This window comes from Halictus rubicundus, chromosome 9 (assembly GCF_050948215.1).
Source record: "Halictus rubicundus isolate RS-2024b chromosome 9, iyHalRubi1_principal, whole genome shotgun sequence".
Taxonomy (NCBI): Eukaryota; Metazoa; Arthropoda; class Insecta; order Hymenoptera; family Halictidae; genus Halictus; species Halictus rubicundus.
The window spans coordinates 7358535-7382898 of NC_135157.1; the positions used below are offsets into that span (position 1 = coordinate 7358535).

At 44.0% G+C, this 24364-nt stretch overlaps 1 protein-coding gene across 2 annotated transcripts in view; it reads left to right on the forward strand.

The window, feature by feature from the left end:
• Nucleotides 1-2478: 2478 nt before the first annotated feature.
• The window catches only part of Ddr (discoidin domain-containing receptor 2), a 307075-nt gene continuing 285189 nt past the window's right edge, over nt 2479-24364 (forward strand). The window contains exons 1-2 of one of the 2 annotated variants that reach the window (XM_076793322.1): nt 2479-2657; nt 3129-3469. The gene's annotated coding sequence lies outside the window, so the exon portion shown is untranslated. Of the gene's footprint in view, nt 2658-2880; nt 3470-24364 lie in introns of those variants that run through there. The other variant, XM_076793321.1, reaches the window with a different exon arrangement.

Here is a 24364-nt window from a genome sequence, read left to right on the forward strand (position 1 = left end):
CTTTTCACGTAACCTACCCCCGGAAAAACTCGAGCGAAAAGCGATAAACGACACGTCACGACGCGTTTCACGATATCAATTCGATCGTGCGCGAGATCCGCGCGGCAGCGTTTCTTCAAATGGATTATCGGCTGGTGCCGAAGAGAGAAAGAGATCGAAAGAGAAACGCGATGGAAAACGTCGCGTCGTTCGCTCGCCGGAGCACAAAGCGCGCGCACAAAGACACCGGGAAGATGGTAATTGAATCCCATTGATTGCCACTCGAAATCAAAACAAACGATTTGCTAATAACCGGCTAATGATGCTGTCGCGCTACTTGCACGCGCTCGCGTGAACGAAGAATAGCTTACACCGGCTGGCTAATCCTTCTCTCGCTTTGACCGTCCTTTTCAGAGCGCGACGATAAGCACTCGAAAAACCAACAGTCGGACTGCCATTAATTTTAACTCCCCGATGAATCGACTACTTCAGCCGCCAGCTCTGCAAGGCCATAATCTGAATCAGATCAAAGAACTCGAGCAAATGGCTGCAAGGTCACGGAAACTTCTTCGCCATGTTCGGTCGTCGACCAGCTCTTACAAGGCCGGGGAAAAAACTTCCAGTTCCGATTGGTAGAACTATGGACGTTGCAGAACGTCTGTAGATCGTGCCTCATAAATTGGGAATGAGAAGCGGGAAGTTTGATACACGATGTTCTACCAGTGGAAAAGAAAAGTTAGTAATTATGCAGCAGGTCTCAGCTCCGATTTTGCTGAATCGCAGATATGCGCGAGGAGTTTAAACAAGTGTTTTGCTCGAAGCAAGTTTGATTCTCATTCTTTTTAGATACCGGGAGATGTACATATACGGTGTATGTACGAGATTACGAAGTGTAATAGTAAATCGAAAATACAGAGCGAAGTTTTCCGCCACGTCGAACATTTTTCTTAAGAAAAAACAATCTGATTATCCAGTTGTCAGAAACTGCAACACGTAGAAGCAGCGAAGAATGCCAGAAAGCACGTCAATGCATGAATGGCACGTGTATATGGTGCATATTCACATTCCATTTTCCTGACAGGCTTCGGCGCAGCAGATACATTTTCTTTGTTATTAATTTCAACAGTACCTGGCAAATACGAGTTTTTGTTGTTGGTTGTTTGTGTGTGTTTTTTAGGGGTCAGTTGACTTTGTAGTTCACGAACCGGGTAATTAAATTGAAAGAATTTGTTCAATTGTTCAGAATTATATTTAAATGGAAACGTTGTTTGATATATTCAGAAGTTTCGACGTGAAAGTTGCATCTTGCAAGGAGCCATTGCAATGTTGCAAAATGGATGAGATAGTAGCAAATGCTAAGGACAGCGCCACTCGTAATTATTCGACAGAGATTCGACGCTTTACTCGATCCTCAGAAGGCAAACATAGACGCCCCTTTTCTGTATTAACATAAACGTCTTCTTATTATAATTTGCACAGTTTTCGTGCTACAACGGTTATAATTGAGAGCATCCTAAATTTCATTAGCAGGGTCCTACTTGTATTCAAATTTTAGAGAGCGAGTTATACCATAAGGCAGAGACCACGATTTCTTCAAACGGAAAAGTTTCAATCTGGTGGTTGGTAATCTATTGATTATAGTCTGTAACTTAGAAAATGTATCTCTACAATATTATATAGACTGTTTCTGATCTGGCGGTATAACTGGAGATGAGTGTATCAAGTACGCGTACTATTTAATTGGAATCAGCTGATTCTACTTTCCATTCAAGGGCGATTTCCATGAAAAACGAAATCTCGTTAGCAACTATTTTAATTCTATATTTTCGACTTACTTCTATCTGTAGAACCACCCCCTTTCTGTCTACACCATCAAATCAGAAATCCCCTGTACACCTGATCTAAACTATCCTCCATTCGAATGCTCTCTGTTCCCAGATCAACGATTACACAAGCGGCAACCCAATCCCTGACTCAATTTTTCACCCAATTAAGACCCCCTCCAGATTCTCTTGCATTAGGACAATATTATCCTGAGTAATGGTGGCGGCAACGTCTTATTTCACTTTTCCGGTCGCGGGGTGTCACATTCACGTACGTCCGCGATATATCACGAATCACGACAGAAACGTATTAGGGAAACGTCGCGTACCAGAAACAATATGAATCCATCCATCTTAGGAATCCGGCCTCGCGATAAATGGCCGGCCCGGAGTAGGGTAGAAGAAAGGGAAAAAAGGGAGGAGGGGGGAGGAAGATGGTGCGCGGATTTGCGATGTCTTATCGCAAAAAGAGGAAACGGAACAAGGGGGTGTAGGAAAAGAAAGGGTGAATGGGCGAGCATGTGGTCAATTCTTGGGTGTCGGGTAGTTGCGCAGGGGACAGCCCTGATTGGTCCGTCGCCGCCGGTCGGCTGACGCGGCTTGTGGCTTTCGGCTCGACGGGCTTGCCTCGACTCGCTCAGTCGCACTCGAACCGCGCATCGGTGAAGGTCTTGTGTCGCCCTCTCTCGGCGGATCCTCCCGTACGGTATACGCGTGTGTGCGTACCAGCGAACGGTCGTCACGCGAGAGTCTCACCACGTTGTTTCCTCGCCTATTCTTTGGCAACGATGATGGTACGCGGACGGTGACTGGGACGGGCCATCGGTCAGCCGGCTTATAACCTTTCTCTCACCGGTACCGAACAATAACCTTCTACACGACTGCTCTTATTCCCCAGTTTCGCATAAACAATATTCCGAAGTAAAAAAATACTTAAACAGTCAAGTTTGTCAACTTTGGTATTGTATAAGACATTCAAAATTATACGAGAACAACAGTTTGGCAACTATCATCAGTTTTGCAATTGTTTGAACTGACGGGTAAAAGGACCGCGCGCAGCTAATCTAAAGCGGACGTACGCGATTTGTCAAAAACGCTGAAATCCCTACTGTCAATGGGACGTACCCCGTGTGCCTCGTCTTGAAAGCGTCGTGTTCGATCCTCCGTGGAAGACGATTATCCAGCACGTGAAGCTCGCGATTCCGTTTGCCAACGGTACCCCTTCCTTCCTCTTCCACTTCTTTTTTCGTTGTCGGTCTCTTTCTCTCCGCCGGCAGTCGTTTAAAAGGATATTGGACGCCATTGAACGTTTGGTTCTGTTCCCAGTCGACGCGGAGGACACAGTGAATAGTCGTGCGCGCGTGTTTGCCGTCGACGTGCAGCTCGGGACGCGATCGTTCCTGGCGAAGGGCATGGGTAGTGCGGGAGATAGATCGTCTTCGGTGTAATCTGGCGTTGACGTGACCTAGCCCAACGTAACTTTTGTTTGGGACATCGGTGAGCCCGCGCCTACCTCCCACTCCTCTCTAACCGTTCTCGCTTTTGGTGCTTCTCTCCCCCCCCCCCTCTCGATCGTTCTCTCTTTCTATCTCTTGCGCGTGTGTGCCCACTTTTCTGGAGTGTGTGCAGCCGACCCCGCAGCGAGAAGAACTTCACGCGTTTATCCGGTAAGTGATACACTATATTTATCTATCGATATGGCGCCCTGTCGCGCCGATTTATGATTCGGTGACGTGCGAGCGCGGCCCGCGCCTCCGATACTACTCCAAATCCTCGTGATGTTTATCGGAAGTGGAATGTATTAACCAGAGTGCACATGATTTTATCGTTTTATTCGTACTTATTTGTTTATCCATCCCGGATGAATACTTTTCTCTGGATCGTTTTATGCGAGAAATTATATGGCTCGTAATTAGACGCCATTTTGGTAAGTTGTTTCTGTGATTTTCGAATGTATGTGGCGTTGTCTGTGGTTGTATACAGAAGGGGTACAGGTTGATTGCTGGTACTGTTTGGTTGTCGTATGGTTGTGGTTTGTTTGCATGTTGGGTTTACGACGGAATTTATGGTCTATTTGTGGTCTATTTATTTCTGTGATATTTTAATGTAACGCGGAACTGCTTGCGATCGTGTAATATTATGTAGAACGATTACAGGCATATTTATGGTATGTAAATGGTAATATTTGATTTTTGTATGTTTGTGGCTTGTTTATATGTTGGTGTTTTACGGTGGTTTCTAATCGAATTGAATCGCTGAATTTATGGTTCTGGTTACTGTGTTTTGTACGAGAGGGTGGAAATTGAATTTCCCTGTATCCATTGTAATATCTTATTCCCGAAAATTGTTGATCCGAACGGAATATAGAAAAGACGTTCGTTCTCGTCGCAATATTTCCCAGGGCTTCTAATACCTATGTCGACCTGCGATCGCATAAATAATTTTCGCCATTACCATATTGGAAAACGTTCTTTCAATACCGTAATATACGTCTAGGGATTATAATTCATCCCCGATCGTGTTCCAATTTTTCTTCCGACGATATTTTCGTACTTTACGGCCGACTAATGCTACTTATTAGTTTATAAATTCACTGTTTTGAATAATTGATAGCTACTGAATACGGACCAGAACAAATTTTTTGTGCTATAAATTTGTAGTTCTTTGTACTTAAACCAAAACGATTTTGGTAAATTGTTTCCTTAATAAAGGAGCACGGCCAATTTTAATACTAATCGGCAGACATAACAAATTTTGAATTTAAATTGTAAATCCGATTGGTATAGGGTCTAATGTCACAAATAGCATTGTGTGTAATATTATTTTGCTTGAAAGATCTACAAGGAAACAATGGAAAGCATGAAATAAAATTTGTATAAATCGAACTGCGATTTCGAAAAAATCGGGGTTGAGGAAGCCTCAGCTACGGGTGTTATTAAACACGTACAGGCTGTCGCGTTGGTCATGACCTACCGTTTCTACATTTTTTTTTCCATCAAAGCGCGCCAGTACTTACGAAAAGTAGAATCAGCGAACCATGAACAGACGCGTCCTCTTCAATGGTCTGCGTACTCGACGATTTTCGCAAAAATCATGCTTCGGACAAAAAAATGTTACTCTACACTTTTGACCTATTTTGTCAAATATTACAGAATCATTTTTCCAATTTTCTAAAAAATTCAATCGACAGCTCGACAAACGAAATAAAATTGAATCGAATGTGACCAAATGTTTCAATTATTTGTTAACTTATCATTTGTGCAAATTTCACAAAGAATTTCTTTATAAATTCGAAGCAGCTGTGTCTCTGGGATGATAATAGCCACGTTTTGAATTCCATTTACAGATAATATTAGTTCCTTATACAATTCCAACAATTTTATATCTATCTTTCTCGTTCGATTGCTCATCTTTTCATCCTATTTATTCGACTAAAATTTACAATCTCCTGCTGGCAGGAGCGCCTGGAACAAACGTCATCAGAAGTTTCTATTTTCGATCGACCGTTGGCTCGTAAATCGAGCGTCTTGAGGGTCGGTAGGTCTGCGAACGGAGTGGAAAGTCTTGCTAAAAGCGGGGTACCGGACACAGAGGCGTTTACGAATTTTTCATTTCGCCCGAGAAATTCATAACCCGACTTCCGGCGGGGGTGCACGGCCTCGTTAAGCCAATCGCAGGACGATCCGGCGCAAAGAGTCGAGTCACCGCAGAAATAATATTCGCTTTGGCGAGTCGAGAGCTTTGCCAAACCGCGGGGTAGCCATAGAAAAAGACCGAGAGAAAGAGCGAGAGAGCGAATCGCGTTAGACCCGATGGCACATGGTGCTGAAAATAGGTGGACACGGCGTGTTGCATCTTTCCGCGGGCCCGTTTGGAACGGCTGTTCCAGTATCTCGAACTGCGGCCAGCGCAGAGAAAAAAAAAGCGTAAACGCAGTACGGGGGAGAGGTTGGCGAGCGCTAATTGGTTAATGCCGGTCATTACGGGGCTGCGGTGCCGCGGCTAAAGAGAATTAAAAATAACCAAGCGTCCTGGCGAAGGCGGGCCGGAGCCAAAAAGAGTCACACCCCTTCCGATTCTTTTATTAACCTTTGGCTTTCGCGCCGGGACCGCCGCCGTTAATTGAGAATATGTACTCGGTATTTTCCGGCGCCGGGGATCGGCAAACTGAAATTCACTTTGGTTTCTTGATTTTCATGTAAACAGGCTCTTTCGCGAAGTTCGACGCGCGAATCCCGCTTTGCTTCCCACTGTTTGGATTCCGCGTCGTCGTATGGCTGCTTTCCGCTTGCTCGTCAAATTCCTCCCTCCCCCGGCTTAATGCTCTTGTATATGGAAATCAGTGGAATATCGATAAGGATTTCGTCTCTTTTTTCTCATTCTCTCCCTCTCCCCCATCTCTTCCTCTTGTTCTCTTTCTCTATTCACGTTTCTCTCGTTCATCGTTCGATCTCTCCGTCGTTCGGTCGCCGAGGTACACTTGCTACCCGCACCTGTCGACCACGCGGAATCGTTTCGACCCTCCCCCATTGACCGGGCGAAAGTTGCGAAACCATTTACCGTTTGTGCGAACTTCGTTATCGCGAGTGTGTCCCGCGACCTCCCGCCACGTTGATTGGGCGATTAGAACCACTTCGCGCGCAGTTTCACGATCGTCTCTCTTTCTTAGCGCAGCCCGAAATCGACCATCGGCTCGTTGCGAACACTGCCCCCTCCCCCTCTCGCGCAGTTTCGAAACGGTCTGACCTAATTGTCATTTAAAGCGGAATATTCGCCGGCAATTATGCCGTTTCCATTATAGCACGCTTGACTCCGGCGACTGACACCGATGCATTGTTTAATTTCGTTCCGCGATTTATCCCCTTCGCCCGTTGCTTTAATTAAATCACGCGTTTTATTGCTGCTTGCGCGAACACGGTCGTTAAATAACGCCGGCCGTGTACCTCGCGTTTTGAATTTATAAGCGTATCGGTGGAAATGATTATTTCGTCGGCTTCGAGATGATTAGCAGCTCGTGCCGGAAGATTTATAACGAATCTCGGGGAAATTTAGTAACGTGCGTTGCGAACCGTGCTGGGAACGCTTTTGTTCATTTGCGATCGTATGTTGCTGTTCTATGATCCAAACTTTAAGCGGGTTTATACTTTCTTTTTTCATTTTGTAATTATTCATTGTAACGATCCTGTCCGTTCTCCACGTTTTTCGATTAATCAATGAATTATTCTGTTTGGTCCGAATAAATGACGAATGATCACCCATAAAACACGTTATTATTTATTCAAGCACGTCCATTATTCACATGAATGTTGTACAAATATTACGTTACCCTTTATAATTCCTGGTGTACATCGTACAGCAATAACGTCGACAGGTTATTATCTGTTTTATAACGTTATAAAAACAACATCGTTAATGGGTATCGATAACAATGGTATACCAGACTATTTCCTATCAATTTTCACTAAAAGTAGTTCAATCAATTTCCGTCGAGGGTAAAGTGAAATATGTATGCTTTGCTTTGAGGTGTCTGTCAATAATTAACGATTTTGAGGAAAACAGTGAAAGCGGATGAACATCGATTTAAAAAAATTATCACTATATACTTATTATAACAGTTTAAACATCGTCAACCAAATACTTGTGGGTAGTAATTTATATGTAGGTATGTTAATGTAAAAATTGCATTCTGGAGCTAGTAGAAAAGAGTAGTATTAATTTCCTTTAAACTGAACTAAAATTCTATTTTGTTGTAGTCCATGTGCAGCCTTTGGAGAAAACATGCAATAAATATAAACTTTTTTTTCTACGAAATTTTGAGCGACGAAGAATTTCTAATCACTATGACCACAAATTGAATAGTATAATAATACTAGTATAATAGTAAAATAAATAGCAGTGTAAGAGGTTAAGTTAATTAACCCTTGGATGGCGATAATTCATTACCCAGTTAAAATTATTAGCTACTTACGTATATCATGTCTCACAGGAAGGTTTATCTCAAAGAGACAGGTTGAAGAGTATGCAAACGAATTGCATAAAAATTTGAATACACCCAGCTACGGCTACCCATCAAGTCGTCAAAAGCAGTCGTTTTCCGAGGGTTAATACCGAGTTCTTTTTTTATGGAAGGAACCCTAAAGAAGCATTCGAGAATCGGTCGCTGTAGGGAGAAAAGCGTTCTTATCGCCGCGATGAGCGTACACGCGAAAGTACGACTATAAATGTACAATAGCTACTTGATCCCGTGATAGGCATTCGATTCTTGAACAGAAAAGTATGAGAAATTGAAAGATTCGAGATAGCCTGGCTGGAGTACTCGTCGGTTGACGCGTAAGTTCGCGTAGTCACGTGAGGTCGAGCGACTTACACGCCCGTCTTTGCTACACGGGAATACACTTACGTGCCGCGGCATTCATTTTCTGCTATCGTGGGGTTGTACCTCCACGCTCGCGGGATTGAAAAATCCCAGATAAAAATGTTACATTATATTTTTCACGTTCTCAAACGTTTCTGGATTACTCGGACTCACGGGATTGCTCATGCTCGGGCGAAATTGCTGAGAAACCATTAAAACCACGTGAACGAGTTACATTTAACGCCTAATCTCCTCAACGCTCGCTCCTAGCTTTATGCGTCAACAAACTTTTATTTTCTATTGTACCATTTATTTTAGAAACTAATTATTTCCTGGAAATGATTATGATTTGCAGTTAAATAATTATTGAAAACTAGGGGTGTGCGATAGCCCGAAATATCGGGAACCCGATGGTCGGGGCGAGTCGGGTCGGGTTCCCGAAAATTTCGAGATTCCGGAGAAAGTCGGGATTCCCGTGTTTATCAGGAATCTCGAAATTTTCGGGAAACCCGATTCTTCGAGGGAACCTCGAAATGTTCGAGAACTCGACCCGACCCGACCCGACTCGGACCGAACCATCGGGTTCCCGACATTTCGGGTTATCGCACACCCCTATTGAAAACTAATTCTTTGCAAAAACGATAAAAACATTTGAATTTTGCGGTATTCAATCTTTACCACTTGTGTTTCATGCATGCTGTTCCTTTATAAAGCTTTACATTTTTTATAGGAATATTATTCTTGTTAATGGGCTATCGCGGAGGATAGTTTCGTTATCTATGATTACAATTACTTAAAGGGTTAATATAATGACCAACAAATAGGTTAAGTATATAAGCATCTGTTTTATGTATATGTGATACATAAAATATTGAATCGACAATTTCCAAAACAATTTGTCCGTATGAAATTTCGTTTCCGCAAAAATTCGGTTCGAAATTTCGTCAAATTGTTTATGGTCGACCAGCAAATGTATGTATCTATCGATCGCATTATCGCACTGTTGCGGCCACTTGAATATCGAGGATGGTGTGATATTATTTGCCCTCTATTGATCTCACTTTTGTCTGTTGCGTCAATTGTGTCAAATCGTTGCGGAAAACACACGCCGTATCGCCGTTGACGTTTATGAATTATTAATACGTATAACCTTTATTTACGTGGAAAGTTTGAATAGTCTTTCTTCCATGAAATATATTGAAAATGTGTTTTCTGCTTATCGGTGTAATTGATCTGTATCTACGGAACACTCGCGGCTTTTTCTTTACTTTTATTGCATCCCGAACCGCAAATAATGAGCCCCATTAATCCCCTTTGCTCTTGTTAGTTTCAGAAGAATACGAGGTAGTTTGGTTTATCATTACTCGTGCAATTTTCCGTAGGCAAACTTTGATATTCCAAGATTGCTCTCTCCGATTCAATTACGTTGAGCAATTTAAAACTTGCACTCTCGAGACTCCTAACTTCGAGCTTATGAAGTTAGACGTGTCGAACGAGGTTATTGCAGTAATACAAAACGCGGAAACAGTAACGCGAAGAAGGAATATCAGCAGATTGATCGCGCCGAGTTACCCTTATCGCTGCTAGTAAATTTTATTAACAATATTTCGAGAGAAATAACGTTGGGAACAGGATATATTTTCAACTGGATAGCAGATAAAACATGCACGTTGCTAGAATCTCTCTTCGCGCGAGAAGACGTCCAATATTTGCATAAAGGGATTGCGAGCAAGGTCATTTACGTTTTTGGGGTTTTCGCGCGATATGTGCTCGCCCATTTCGTTCTACGACACCACGGGAATGCGAACGCACGCAAAACCCACAATTTTCGCACGTAATTGGTTCCACGCGAAATGAGACGATTTTCATTGTATTGTCTGCTGTTTCGTACATTGTTGCGTTTGTATCGTGTATATAGCTGCTTTTAGCAACGATCTTGTTTCCCTATAAACTTTCTACTTTACGACCCCGTTAAAGGGTAGGGAAATTATCGACTATCTGCCTTTATCTGCCTTTGGCTCATTGCAAATTCTATATTGCGCAATCGTAATTTGCAAAATCACATGAATTCCGATTTTACACATTAAAGGCAACCGTGAACATCTTAAACTCAATATCGCACCACAACCCTTGGCAGAGTGAAGAAGCTTTTATTCAATCAAAATATCTGTCAATTAATCCTTAATTGTGTATCTGTAACGACTTTAGTACTCGATATTAAAATATTTGAGGTCGTATACAAATACGTAAATAAAAACATATTTCATTCTGTAATAATTTTAATAAGCTAGAGACTGTGTATTTGGAATTCAATGTATATTAATATGCCAAATATTAATATATTTAATACTTGATGCACCAACTTTCGCCATAAACGTACGAGACCGGCAGTTTAATTATACGCTGAATAATTTCACCAGGTTTAATCTAGGAACGCGAAATATTCTTGGAATATTTATCGTTATCTGTTATTTAACGCGAACGTTCGGGATTCGGTGGTTGCGTAATCCGGGGGCACCGGTTATCTATAAAAAGATGATTTCCATGTCGGATCGTTTCCTCGATGCGAGGCGGTTTCCTACGGGATAGGAATGTGTCCCCGGATGCGATTCGATGAGCTTTAATTACACGTTCGCATCCGTAGAGCGAAAAGACTTGCCTTGGTGGTGCCACCATTAACGCGCGCACATCGACGCGAGAGGAAGACGAGTGCATTTATGGACGGTCACACGGGATGCAAGCGCGGCAACCAATGCACACGTTTCAGCCGCGGCGGGAGCACTTAAAATTTCCATTTGCTCGTTGCACGCAGTCGTTCGTATTGGCGTGTGAATGCTTACGTCTGAGGGCTTGCACGAGAGTGTACAATCCGCCAATGGGAACGGTGGAAAACGGGCTCGCGTGAAAATGTTTTGAAGCATAATGCTGCCACTTGACCGAAATACGGAGAGCCCCCCACGGACAGAAGTGTCCTCGGAGGTAGCAGATATCAGCTTGGGACTCCTCGGCATTTACGCAACGAATGCGAGACATCGCGACGAGACCAGACCGTAAAGCGGTAGATAAAAGCGTAATTTTTTAAACGGGGCCGCGGAACGCGCCGCATTAGGAATTCTCTGCGAGACGGCCGTCTTTGTCGAAGCGGAAAACGGTTTAGTCCATTATACGCGGCTGGCGGCCGTTGGCGAGAGGACCGTTTCTTATGATCATAAAGAGAAACTCGCAATCGAGCGAAGTTCGTCGTTAAGGGAACGCCGCGCCGTTTGCTTCTTTCCCCGAGTTCGTAAATTTCCCGTGGACATTTCCGGCGAGAAGAACTTGGTAATCACTCGCCACGTACACCTCCGGGGCAACGAACAATCGAACCAGTAGCCGTTTCAGGATCGATGGAAACTTGGAGCGTTTCAGCCACTGTGCGTTAACTTCCACTTGCGACCAGGCCTCGATAGTTGTTAGGATCGATTCTTGTTACGATGGAGTGTCCGCTCGAGAGGGCGAAAGAGTTCAGTTACTTTGTTCGCGGCAGTGCATCAAGCTCTCTCGCGCGCGATATGTCGTGCACAGAACGGCCGTTCGAAAGAAATATACTCTTCGCCGACGCGACCGTAGATTAACCGTGGATTCGTTAGACTTTTCGTATGCAAAGCTCCGTCACGACAACAGAAGTAATGAATCCGCGATTGAAAATTAATAGGAATACGTTGAACAAAGTTTGAGGGTTTAACCTCTAGCACCGCAATTTATTTTACGGTTACCATGATTACAACTACTTTTAGATGTTTCTTCGAAGAAGGAGGAAGTTTATACTTGTTGTGTGACTCATGAATTTTAATTCGGTTTAAGAGAAATAGGTGACATACATATTTAGTAGATTCTTATCGAAATCTTCATCACGAGTCTCACTCGATTTTACAGTGCAAGGGGATAATGCAGATTTATTCTTACCTGGTCCGTTTTATTGAAACACCATTTAAGTCATCTAGCATATTGAAACTCTTTTTACATAGTATTTTTCAGCACGATTTTGTCACATAATTTTTGATCTTGACACCAGACACGACACAATTTTTATGATATATACTCGTTCGATCCACGATACGGTAGAACCTCGATTATCGGATCTAGTTGTTACAAAATGATCGATTGCATTTACATTTCATAACAAAAAAACATGTAAACTGTCTTATCAGTGTTCTTTATACCGTTTCTAAATATCGAAGGTGTTTAGGAGAAGAGCGAATTTTCACGGTGAATTTACGGGAACATTCGTACGTTAAATAAAAATTGTACGGAGGTCCTATCGTTTCGAGTTGAATTTAGAAAGGCCTGGCTGCATGGGCGCGATGACTCGATAGATTCACTGTGAAATCAGTTCCGAAATAGTATTTCGCCAATAGAAAAATTCCGGCGATAAAATGCGAGGCGTCGAATAGTTCCGCGAGAGAAGGAAATGCATTACGCATGCAAGGTCCGTGGTTCGTTGCACTCAGACGTTCCCGAGGCAGGTACGGTTTGCCCGGCCGCGCTTTCCGCCAATATCGACGAGGATTCCGGCAGGCGTTATTGAAAATTCGTATGGGAGACGGCGCGGGGAGGAGTGGGCCAACGATGTCGCAACAGCTCGTGTGTTTAACCCCGAAGCAAGGACGCGCATATTTTAGCCCGTACCCTTTAGGTATTCCTACAATAGCGCCGTCGGCCATGTGGCGTGCATGGCCTGGTAGCTCAGCAAAACTGTAACCAACCAGCAACACCGCCAATACCTTCGTCGTTCCTTGCTTGGGGAGTATGAGTTGGAAATAGTCTGCGAAAGAGAGCAAGCGAGCGAGACAGAGAACAAGGGCTAGAGAGAGAGAGAGAGAGAGAGAGAAGGGAAGCGAGGAGAGGAGAGGACCACTGTCGCCGTAGAAATTGAGAGCGCTTCCAGAAGATCCAGGGAGACGAGTTTAGCGGGGAAGCTTCGCCATGGAATTTCTGCGTGAATACCAAGGCACACGAGACATACCGTTGGCGGTATTCGGCCAGCCTCGGGTAGTTTCCGGTTTTTCCGTCGTACCCGAATGCGTATTTGCTTTCGAAAACCGAGGCCGATGTCGCCTAATAACGTCGATCCGCGTATCAGAACGCAATTACGTCGCGCGCAGAATGCAATTATTGGAATTCGATTAATGATCGAGGAACCGATCCGGTGCCGCGCGCGCGCCACATTTGTACCCGTTCGCGCAAGAACCAAGAAAGCTAATGATAATTATTCGTCGGTTCGGGGACAACGGTCGAACTCCATCAGCTTTCGCCGCGCCGCGTGCCATCGAGATCGAAAGCGCCGCGAAACTTTTCTTAGGAGGTTTTCGACGTCGACGCTGTGTTCCAACCCCCCTCCCCTCCCCGTGTTAACGCCCCGGCACGTCGCACCTGTTTCCAGAAATTGATGCTTCCCCGAGACAAGAGTCCCGCGAGACGAGACGTGGGTAGATATCCTAAATAAGGGATCGAGCTCAGCCGCGGCAACTTGGAAATTGCGGCCGTGCCGCGGTCGGAGCGATCCCTCACGTGCGATCGCGATCACCCTTCGAATAAACACGTTTTCCTTTTGTCTCTACTTCGCCTCTGCCGTTGTCTGCCTGTTAATTTGCCTACATTCGCGAACGGGACGCCGCCGCTGACGGTACCTGTTGAAATTAGATAATCCTTCTTTGAGACGTACACGCACGCCGCGCTGCACTTGCTTTAGCGAAATTGGCGGCTGATTGTGGCAGTCAATCGAATTACTTTTCCAGGCCGATGAATTGCAATGCCGCGGAAATTCGCTGACTGCGAACACGCTAAAGTGGGAGGATGGAAAATTGTTTGGACTAACGAAGCCTCGCAATTACGGAAACGTAGTTTAAAAATAAACAACCGGTATGAACCCTCGCAAGACGATCGTTTTTGACCGTTTCATGACAACCATGGCTGGATTCGTTCAAATTTTTATACACCAATTTTTTTTCTATGCTTCTTCGAGGTTAATGTCGATTTTCGGATTAAACCTACTGTAAATGCCCAATGGTTGTTTGAACTTGCCATTAGAAAATTAGAACATGAATGAAACGATTGCTACTCTGCGTCAAAAAGTGGATCTAAGAACCACCATGTGAGAGTTGAGTATGCTATGTTATGCAGAATAATTCCTCTATATTGAATTAATGGTACAAACTGGATAGAAATGTGGAACTCATTAACACAAAACTTGGGACAGACAGGCACTATTTTAATTTCGGACTAGAAACTGTCTAAAGAAAATTACATCTGAAGAGACTGACTTCAGTTCCTAAGTATAGTGATTCCCGATCCTGTTGTCAACTTTGGTTTCTTCGATGTCGTATAGAGTTTTGTACAATACTGAACAAGCAGACTGAAGCAGACTTAGGTTTTGCAATCTACCAGGCTCAGAACGTTCAATCTGACCTGAAGCTTAAGCTCTTAAATCAAATTTAGGTCCATAAGTTTTTTAGGGTCTACCAGATTTGTATCCTTAAGTTTGTATCCGCGCTGAAATCTTCGACACACGTTGCTTGACATCTTTGTCAGCAAGTTAGTCCTGTCCGCGTCTCTCAATTTTCAGTAGACCCTCTTCGAATTTAGAGGATTGTGATAAGCTCGATGCAGACGTTTCAGCTCCGGATGGGTTTAATTCGGGTCTCTTGATTTTCGGTATATCAGATTCGAGTTTCCTGACCCTGCTTCGGTTCACTTTGAGTCCCTCGGTTCCAGATTAGCGGAATTCAACTGGACTCTCTTGGCTCGGCCAATTAGGTCTCTTGACACCTGGCTTGGTGTCTATGTCTTTGATTGCTTCTACTTCAGTCCCTCCGCGAATCTGTATATCTGCGTCTGTGTCTCCGTATTAAACGAAGCCGAGTTTTCCAGTCTGGATTTACTCGCACGAGCATTTCCGTCAAGGTTCCCACTGCATCGGACTGTGAGCCTTAATCTTGGACTTGCATTCTCACGAGCGCGCGTTACTCAGTTATCGAGCGTCCATCGCGATTACCGCACGAAATATGCATGTCCTTGTCGAGTTTCCGCACGGTATGATGCCCAACGAAAAATTACGCGACCTCGGCACGGTTGGAAGGTTTATCGCGTTCGAACGTCGCCGGGGCCGGGCCAATATTAAACGCGATATAAACGGCCGGTCGTGCTCAATTTGGTACGGAGGCGAAATGAGAGGAAAAAATGTGTGCCGGGGAGCATTCGGCCGGCGCAAAAGTACTGCTCTGTCGGTGCGTTTTATTTTACGGGACGGACATGTCGTATCAGCGTGGAAACTGGAGCACACCGCGCCGCGCCGCACCGTTCGCGAGTCACGGGGGTTTGGGATATTTTTCGTGTCTTTGCGGTCGTGGCCCGTTGTGTTTTCTTCGTTCCCCTTCTATCTTCATCTCTCGCTGTCGTCCTCCCTTCGTTTTTTCCCCCTCCCTCTCGATCGTGCCCGGAGACAGGCGAATACTTTACGCGAACTGATATCGCGCGACATACACACACCGTGCTTGCACACCACTCGGTATAAATGATAGCGTGAAAACGTTTCGGCGAGGTTTACCCGCTCTTCTTTTTCACGGTTCACTGCCGCGGGAGAATAGAAAGCTCGCTCGGAACGCATTATCTAGGATTGCGCGTTGATATTGATAGCAGCGGCGTTGCGCCGAAGACTTTCAGAAATTACGGCCGGAAATAGATCTGCACGGTGTACGGAAGCGAACGCCGCGATTCCGATCATCCGATAGCTGTAGACCACCGGTTCATTAAGGATTTTTCTCTCCGTGTGTAATATTACGCGGTAATGATAGTATCAAAAAGCCAGATGGAGCGGCGTTCATTGGATAAATGGAGCTGATAAGTCAAAGGTAATGCTACGAGTGAGTGACGTTTTAATATAATTAGAATTCCCCGCGTAACCCTCCGTAGATACCATCTGATCAGCTTTTCATGAATGTCTGACACGTTTCGGAAGCTATTGTGATGTAAGTTGCTTAAACTGTGTATATGAAACATTTATGATAATGCCGCCGAACCCCAGTCACTTGCTGGTCTTCTTAACACTACGCGCGGCGGTATAGCGTGCGAGGAATATGGTGATCCAGCTTGAAATTGAATAATCGATACTTCTCTCACTGTTATTCTGTTCGCGTCGTCTGCTCTGCAATAAGAAATGTATGTACTCAAACAAACAATGGTGTCAACCGATCAATGGAAGATAAGGAAATGCACCACATGATCAATATGGTCGTGTATGGTCACATGTGCACAGTGGTTCTCTTAGTTAGTGCATTCCTGTGAGCTGACTTTTCTAACAGAAACGATTTTCAAGAAAATGGCAGGATATTCTTTTAAAAATATTTCGCACAATTATTTCTCCGCTGACAATTAGAGGAACATTGAAAATGACAAAATTATGGATTTTCTAGTGGGAAATCTCAACTGTGCCGATTTGGAGGGCTGTTTGTACCCCTTCGATGTGAACCAATAGGAAATCGATGTGAAGTATTTTTATAAGATCTACTTCGTAGTTTAACTTCATCGTAACCGGTGTCACTTGAATACGTCTCGCTGCGAGACATTTATTGCTGTATCGATAACTGATGAAAAGTACAGAAACGGCATCTACGACGATTGTGCTCGTGCCAATGCAACCTGCGACCCCATCGCGAATAAAAGATACAATGCCATCGGATGGAGGAAGGTTAGCTTTTCAAGGAAAGTTTCTGTCTACAACGTTTCTATTTCATAATATCATCGAACATCTGTTAGTGCAGTTATTTCATGGCGTCAACCTAGGATATTAAAGTGTTTCTCGCGGGCCGTTGTACATACACACGATAAAGTTGATATTTTATTTCGTTACAACGGAGGAGAGGAGCACGGGCAATCTCGTTCGGATCTATATCGGGAAGCACGGTGTGTGTGTTAGGCGATGTTTCGCGAACGTGTTCCCGAAGAATTTGTCGCGCTTTTCTTTTCGCGACCGACTAAAGGGGATGGAGAGCGCTCTCGTTCGAGGCAAATTTTCGCGTGTCCCGCTTTCGAGAAAATCACGAGATACTGTCGAGGGTTTTCACGAAGTACGGCCACGTACTCGTCGTTAAATTAAGCCGAACGGTCCGGTCTGCAAACAAATTGAGCTGGCCGAAAGGAGGGTCGATTGCCTCTTTGTTGCGCCTGGTTTTCAGAGTTTCTCAATAATAGAGAAATCGAAGCGGATCTCCCGCTCTATCGACTTCCACCCGTCATTGTACACCTCATTTTTCGGCCACTTGTCGATCTTCGTAATGGTCCATCAATTTTTTTTATTGGAAAACACTGTTACTCGACAAATAGAAAAGAGTTACTGTGTAATGCTGCCAACTCAAGAGAAATTGATTTATAACGACTAGAATGCGGATGTTTATGCAATTTAAAATTTTTCTAAACAAATTTTAAGAAAGTGGAATCACATGCAATTTTATTTTTGTCAAATTCTGTCCAATTTTATGTTTTCGGATTGTTTGAAAATTTTTATAAGCCATAGATGCACAAAATTTCGCAGTCTAATAATTGCTAGACTGAGGATTTTATGCACATTTGTAACGAAAATGGTGAAATACACATGTGTAAAAACACCGGAAGAATATTCTTGTTCTTATTTCTACTCGTAGTTTGTGACACTTATCTTCAACAGCAAACGAAAATACAGAATTAAGATTGTCTGTCGTACGCTGCGGGAAACTAGCGTCCGAGGATCACTACTTAATCATTTTCAGACACGTTCTATCAGAAACAGTATCGCAGACGCCTACAATTACGAAACAAAATGATTTTATTCGTTTTTTTATGTCCAAGTGGTGTACTACTGCTGGTGAGCAGAGCTTCGTACTTTCCTGCAGGGTCCCCGATAAACAATTGTTACCCACCGCTCGATATCGTTCGTTCAGGAGGAAAGAAACATTCCGGTTGCCTTCGCGATGGTTTATAGCGATGGGTTTTACAATTCCGAGGAATTGACATTTCCCACGGAAACGGGAAATTGGGAGTTATGTGCAGGCACGCGGTGGCCGGTCATCCGTTTGATTATGGATTTACACATTGCAATAAGCAATTTCTCTTAATAAAGACGCCGGAACGTAAAGTTTATATAGACGCTTTCTTCGGAAGAGTTATGGTTAAGCAACTGGGACGGAGAAGAGAGAAAGGGAGGGAGAGGAAGAGAGAGAGAGAGAGAGAGAGAGAGAGAGAGAGAGAGAGAGAGAGAGAGAGAGAGAGAGAAAGAGAGGGAGAGGCCAGCGGCCGTGGGTCAACGAAGTAAATTTACGCCGATGAGAAAATTCCAGGTGTATCGGATTGGCCGGTGAGACGGAATGAAATTTTCGTATGGCCGTTGCTAGGATAAAATCGAATTCACGGTCCCGTTGGTTCAGGCCCGCTCGTTCAAATTACAATGAATCAACCTGATATACACAACGTCAGAAAATTTTTCCGATTCGTGCGCGGTGTATTGAATCGAAATAATACGCGGACTCGCGGAAGTAGGAAATCTGTGACGTCGCCTGGGACACGACATTTTAAATTACGACTGGTTACATTTTACGAACGAACGTGTCACACGTACTAAAGAACGGAGATCCAAAATTTGTTCACAATATAATCACGGGGACGCAGCTTGTGTCACAGTAGGTGGAATTTTTGCGTGAAAATTATTACTACAAATTAGTTCGTTGCCCTTTCTTTGCGAACTTACAAATAATTAATAAGTAGAGTTACAATTGATTAAGTGTAGCAGTCACGAATTAATTTGTACACCTAATATATTAACGCATATAATTGTTTTTAATCAATTCTTCTATGTTCATAGAAATTTTATTTATAAAACGGCAGGTGTTCTTGAGTAATATGATATAGTAACTTTTTTTAAGATTATTATTTAGAAGGAAATTATTTAGCTGCTTTCAGTTACAGTACAATTCTTAAAGAATTTATTAATTGGCTTCGGGTAGTTAAAAAGCATTTCATTGAAAAGTTCCATTCGTTCGACAGCCAGAATAATTATCGAGAAATTTTACTGATGGTTTATTTATTAGCCGTAATGGTGGATCGAAGGATTCAGCATTTCGTACTTATAGCTGTGCCATTCGGATATAGCGGTATGATTAAAGAGAGAGTAGCGGACGCAATTCTGTGATCGTTTCAATGGCCAACGGCCAGCTTCTTGTTCCCTATCATTAGTAGACTCATTAGTAGGCGTGTCGACTGTCATATACCCCTCAATATGGTGGAAACAGCGGTGGAATCATGAAGAGAGGAAGAAATTTGTGGGGGCAACAATTACTTGCATTATACCCTTTTCATTAGAAATTTTATAGACGTTTCATTATTCCTGCAGTAGTTGTTCTAATTTGCAAATTACATGGTATTAATTGCGTTAAAATATTTGCTGAATATTTATATATCAACATTACTCGATACATTTTTATAGAACTGCTTCAATGAATTGAAAGTTACTGTTTAAAAGATGCAGTTAACTTCCATGCGTTTTCCAGAAGGTAGATTATGCAAAATAAATGCGAAATAAACAAGTGGAAATATCTTTCTCCTTTTGACGATTTTACGAAGCTGAAGCAATCCATTGACATCCTTAAACTCTTTCGATCCGACTACAGCTGCAAATTGCGCATACCCATTTTTGTCATAAACGTGTACAATCTGCTGTCTGTTTATCAGATATTCGAAGGGCGATACTTGAATGAGACACCTGCGTACGTGCTGGAAGAACAACGATATGATAGCGAGCACGTTCGATACAGAAGTCTCGCCGGTGCGTTATCTATTTCGCGAGTTCGTTTAAACGGTGCCATCGAATTACTCACCTTTTACGAGTATTAAACGAGATATCGATTGGTGGTTAGCCGAGCGAAACGACCGAATACGACGAGATTGCGAGCGGGAGCAACGACCGAATCGCTTTGCGAGTGCATAATACGATGCCCGCGTATAATTCAGAGGTGTTAACAAACCTGGCCTGTGGGATCCCGGCGAAAATTTGTATCGTCCCGCGTTTGCAAAGTGTGCTCCGACAAACGAACGTCCGTCCGTTCGTTTGTCAATTTCATACAATAAATCCCGGGTCTCTCGACGAGCACCCGATGACGCTGTAAATCACGTATCACGGAGGTTCGGGCCGGGCCGTGCCCGAGAAAATGCCTGGTGAATTAATATCGCCGCCGCCTTTCACGCGCGATCTGTTCCATCGCAAGGGACAGAGAAAGACGTATAGGTGCATGATGATGCAGGCGCAACATTCTTTCGGTATCAATCTCGCAAGCTCGGTCAAATCGGGAATCGATCAATCTCGCCGGAAACAGCGACACGTTTTCTAGTCCCGTTCCTCTGTAATATCGTATTTTATGGTTCGCGTAGTAATAGAAATGTCGGTGATTAAATTTATTTCGACCGAATGATCCGCTATTTATTACATCCACCCTTGTTGCTCGTCGATATTCCTCCCTCCGACGCGCCCCTGTGCATGTGCGGAATGATCTATGAAATAATTGAATGATTCAAACGGGTGCGGCGAGCACGCGAAATAATTAGATCATCGTATTCAATGCGCTGTCTACTTGCGGCTGATAAATAGACTTTCGAGGCTTTTCAACTCTCGTGTCGATGCTAACAAATTTCTAAAATGTTCAATTATATTGTAATTCATTTTAAACGTATATTTTTGAGCTTCAAATGTGTGAGGCGAGTACCGAAATAATTTAGAATTGTCGGATTTAGATCGATGTCCATTAGCGGCTGATAAATAGATTTTCGCTGAGCTTTTCAACCCTTGTGTCTATTCCAAGAAAATTCGACAACGTTTAATTGTATTTCGTATTCCACTTTAAACGCGTATTTTTGTGCCCCGAAATGTCAATTAGTTTAAAATTGGGCCGTTCACAGACCAAATCCATTGACCGCCATTCCAGTTTCTTGACGTTTGATTTTTTTTGCCGAAGCACTCCATTCAAGCTTATCACTTTACGTTTCATTGGAAGACTTGAACCGACACAAAGAGTCAAGCGAGTGGGTTAATATCAACAGATAAAATGTCCAGCCCATTTTACTGCAAAAAGGTCTTTGTTTAACAGCCCACATCGCAGCGCAATCGGTCACAAGAAAAGTCAATACCATCCGGGAATAGAAAATGACAGAGCTGTCCGGTTGGATTGACAGGAAGCGGTATCGATCAACTATCTTCCGTTTCATACATTTTAGCATCTGCTTTCCTGAAAATCCTCTCGTGTCTCGTCTCGACGTTTTTCACGTCAGTTTTCGTCACGCGAACCGATACGTTTTATTTTTGTTACCAAAGCCGTTAATGCTCTGTCCTATGCGGCGTTGGAACATTCCCCGGGATCTGTCCTTCTCTGTCATCGGTTTCTTTTGTCGGAGAGAGAGAGAGAGAGAGAGAGAGAGAGAGAGAGAGAGAGAAGAGAGGCAGCTTATTCCAAGCCTCGACGGCTTCGTAATCCTCTAATTTTCCTTGCGGAGTAGTCCCCGACGCGCGCGTTGGATTGAAAAGAAACGAGTCGGGGGTTGGTGAGCGAGGGTTAAAGGGGTGTAAGGGCCAACGAATCCAGGAACTGCAGTCGTCGATATGCTCTTAATTGTCACATCGGTCGATCGTGCGCGATTGGCCTTGTTAAACATCGATTGGTGTATATATCGGGACTCCTGCGCGAATCACGGGGGCGGCTAGAGAAATCGTGATTTAAACGGGCGAGAGTTCTCCTTTCACCTTCCCCAACGGCCGTTCAATCCTTCTCCCCCGTGGCACGTTCCGTTCCCCGATCTTTATTATTCCTCGTGACTCGGTCGCTCGCTTCCGCGCTCTTTGTTCTTTTCTTCTCCGACGGGAGCAGTCGCGAGCGCGCGCGAGCAAGCTCTCTCACACTCGCTTCCGACTCGTGATTTTCTAAAAGGCCTCTTCCCGGTTGCCTGAAATACTCACCGCTGCCCTCCGCCCTCCGCCCTCCGCCCTGTGCACCGTCTACGGCCACTTGTTCTCGAGATTGTTAAGGGAAACAGAAAATATCGTGCTCGCGCGCCTCGTAATCTTTTCAACGCGCGTGTCGCGATTCTCGGCGGGCGACGCTAGCGCTCGGACCCTGAAGAATGGAAATTGCCATTCGACTGATTAACACTCGGTGAGAGACCGGGTCATTTAGAGACTTCCGCAGCTTACTGACCCAATACGTGTGCCAAGTGCATAATTTCGTCGTCACACATGCTCTCTTTGGAAACTTTTAGGTCTTTCTTTTTGTAATACGTGAAACGTTGTTTTGAGAGAAAAAATGTTGCTAAAATATCAGATTTTGCATAATCACGTTAAAGTGTCAGACGGAATTTTTTAACAATTTATTCGGAATTATAGAATATCGGTGACCCCTGACCGTATACAGCTTGTCGCGAAAATCAATATCATATGCCGGTAAATCGATATCGCAACCTTCTTATCGAAATTCATGTATACATACACATGCTCCCACTCGCGCTATTTCTCATAAAGGAACAATTTTTTCTAAGTAAGCCACATTTATCTATCGCCAATATGTGTTCATTTTCCACTCACGTATTGGGTTGTAACATAAATTCGTTCGGCTGCAAATATAAATATGGTCTGCCATTGAAATGTTTCGGGCACCCTTTTAATTAGCTCCTGCGTAAATTCTGTTTCCCCAAGGAAAACCCAGGGTGTGATCGGTGCATAATTAGTTAGTTTGAGTTAGTTCTTCAATATTGTGCAGACGTCTTGCAAAGTGTAAAGAAGAAAGCGGAGGGAAAGACGAGACTGAAAACGTTCGCAGAAAAAAATAGCCCGACTAAGCCCGTAACGTGTGCGGTGGAGTTTATGACTCTGCTTAAAACTAAATTCGTGGTGGAAGTTGGCAAAAGGTTGTACTTTTTTCTGCAACTCGGAGTTTTTTCACTGTAACGCGAGCGTGCCCAAAAGTAACATCGAAAGGTTTTAAAAAATTGTTGGACACATTCGGACACGTACGAGACTCTAACGTACGTAACGTACGTAGTGTACCTTTTCAAATTTTCGGTTCAATATAATACTTCGAATTACATCGAAATTTCCGCGATCAACGGTCCAATATAAATTTCGCAGATTATACCCGATAAAATTAAATTTTCCCGTGTATACACACGTATATGTATCATGTTACGAGATCGCTATTTTAATTAACTTCGACACACCGGCAAAAACATAATGTATTCACCGAATTAACCGGGAGAACCTGATTAGACCAAAGATACGGAGACCCGCGGAGAATATGAAGATCCGCGGCACTTGATTTTAATAAGCCACACCTACACGAAGCCTGTAAACAGAACGATTATGTAAATAGATTGCACATGTGTCGTAGTATATATTTCCATTGAGGTAATGTTCAAGAAGCAAGAGGGACATCCCGATACGTACGGTCGCTGATTTGTGTACAGAATCGTACAATCGGCGATCGGTCGATTAAACAAGCGTTAACGGGTTACGTCTCGGCGAGACAGTTCCGCCGGTTTGAATACAAGACACTTATCCCCGGCCCGGGGCCAATTAAGACGTCGATGCTCGGATTAGAGTCGCGCGAACGACGAGTTAATCGGCGGATCGCCGGTCCCGGGAACCTGTCCCTGGATCGGCGCCGATGAAACGGCGCATGAATGCAAATTCGCCACGAAACTCGCCCCGCAGTCGACGTAATTATCGTGCAGCGTGTTCCACGCCTCCTCGGGATTTTTCCGGCGGACGACTCGCATCAAAGAGGAACCGGCGGCGCGAATTCTTTCTTCGAACGTTCGACGATGATTTCTGCGGAGATTTTATCTGTCCCCGGATCGTCGTGTCGCTCCTCCTTCGGATTACCTGCGAATGTTTACGCCGCGGCCCCGATAAGCTCGCCGATATCGCATTACCGGCTCCCGGTAATTATAATTAAACTCTTACTAATAGTTCGCTGGCAGCCGTTCTACGACGGTATAACTGCGCCCGGTGTACTAACGAACTCGAATAGGGCGTTCAATTAAATGCTACTTAACACGACCGATCCAGATCCCCAACCTCCCAGCTTCCTCTCCTCTTCCCTCTCCCCCTCTTCATCCCTCCAACCAGCTCTACACCCTGCGCTGTGTTGCTACGACTTCGCTG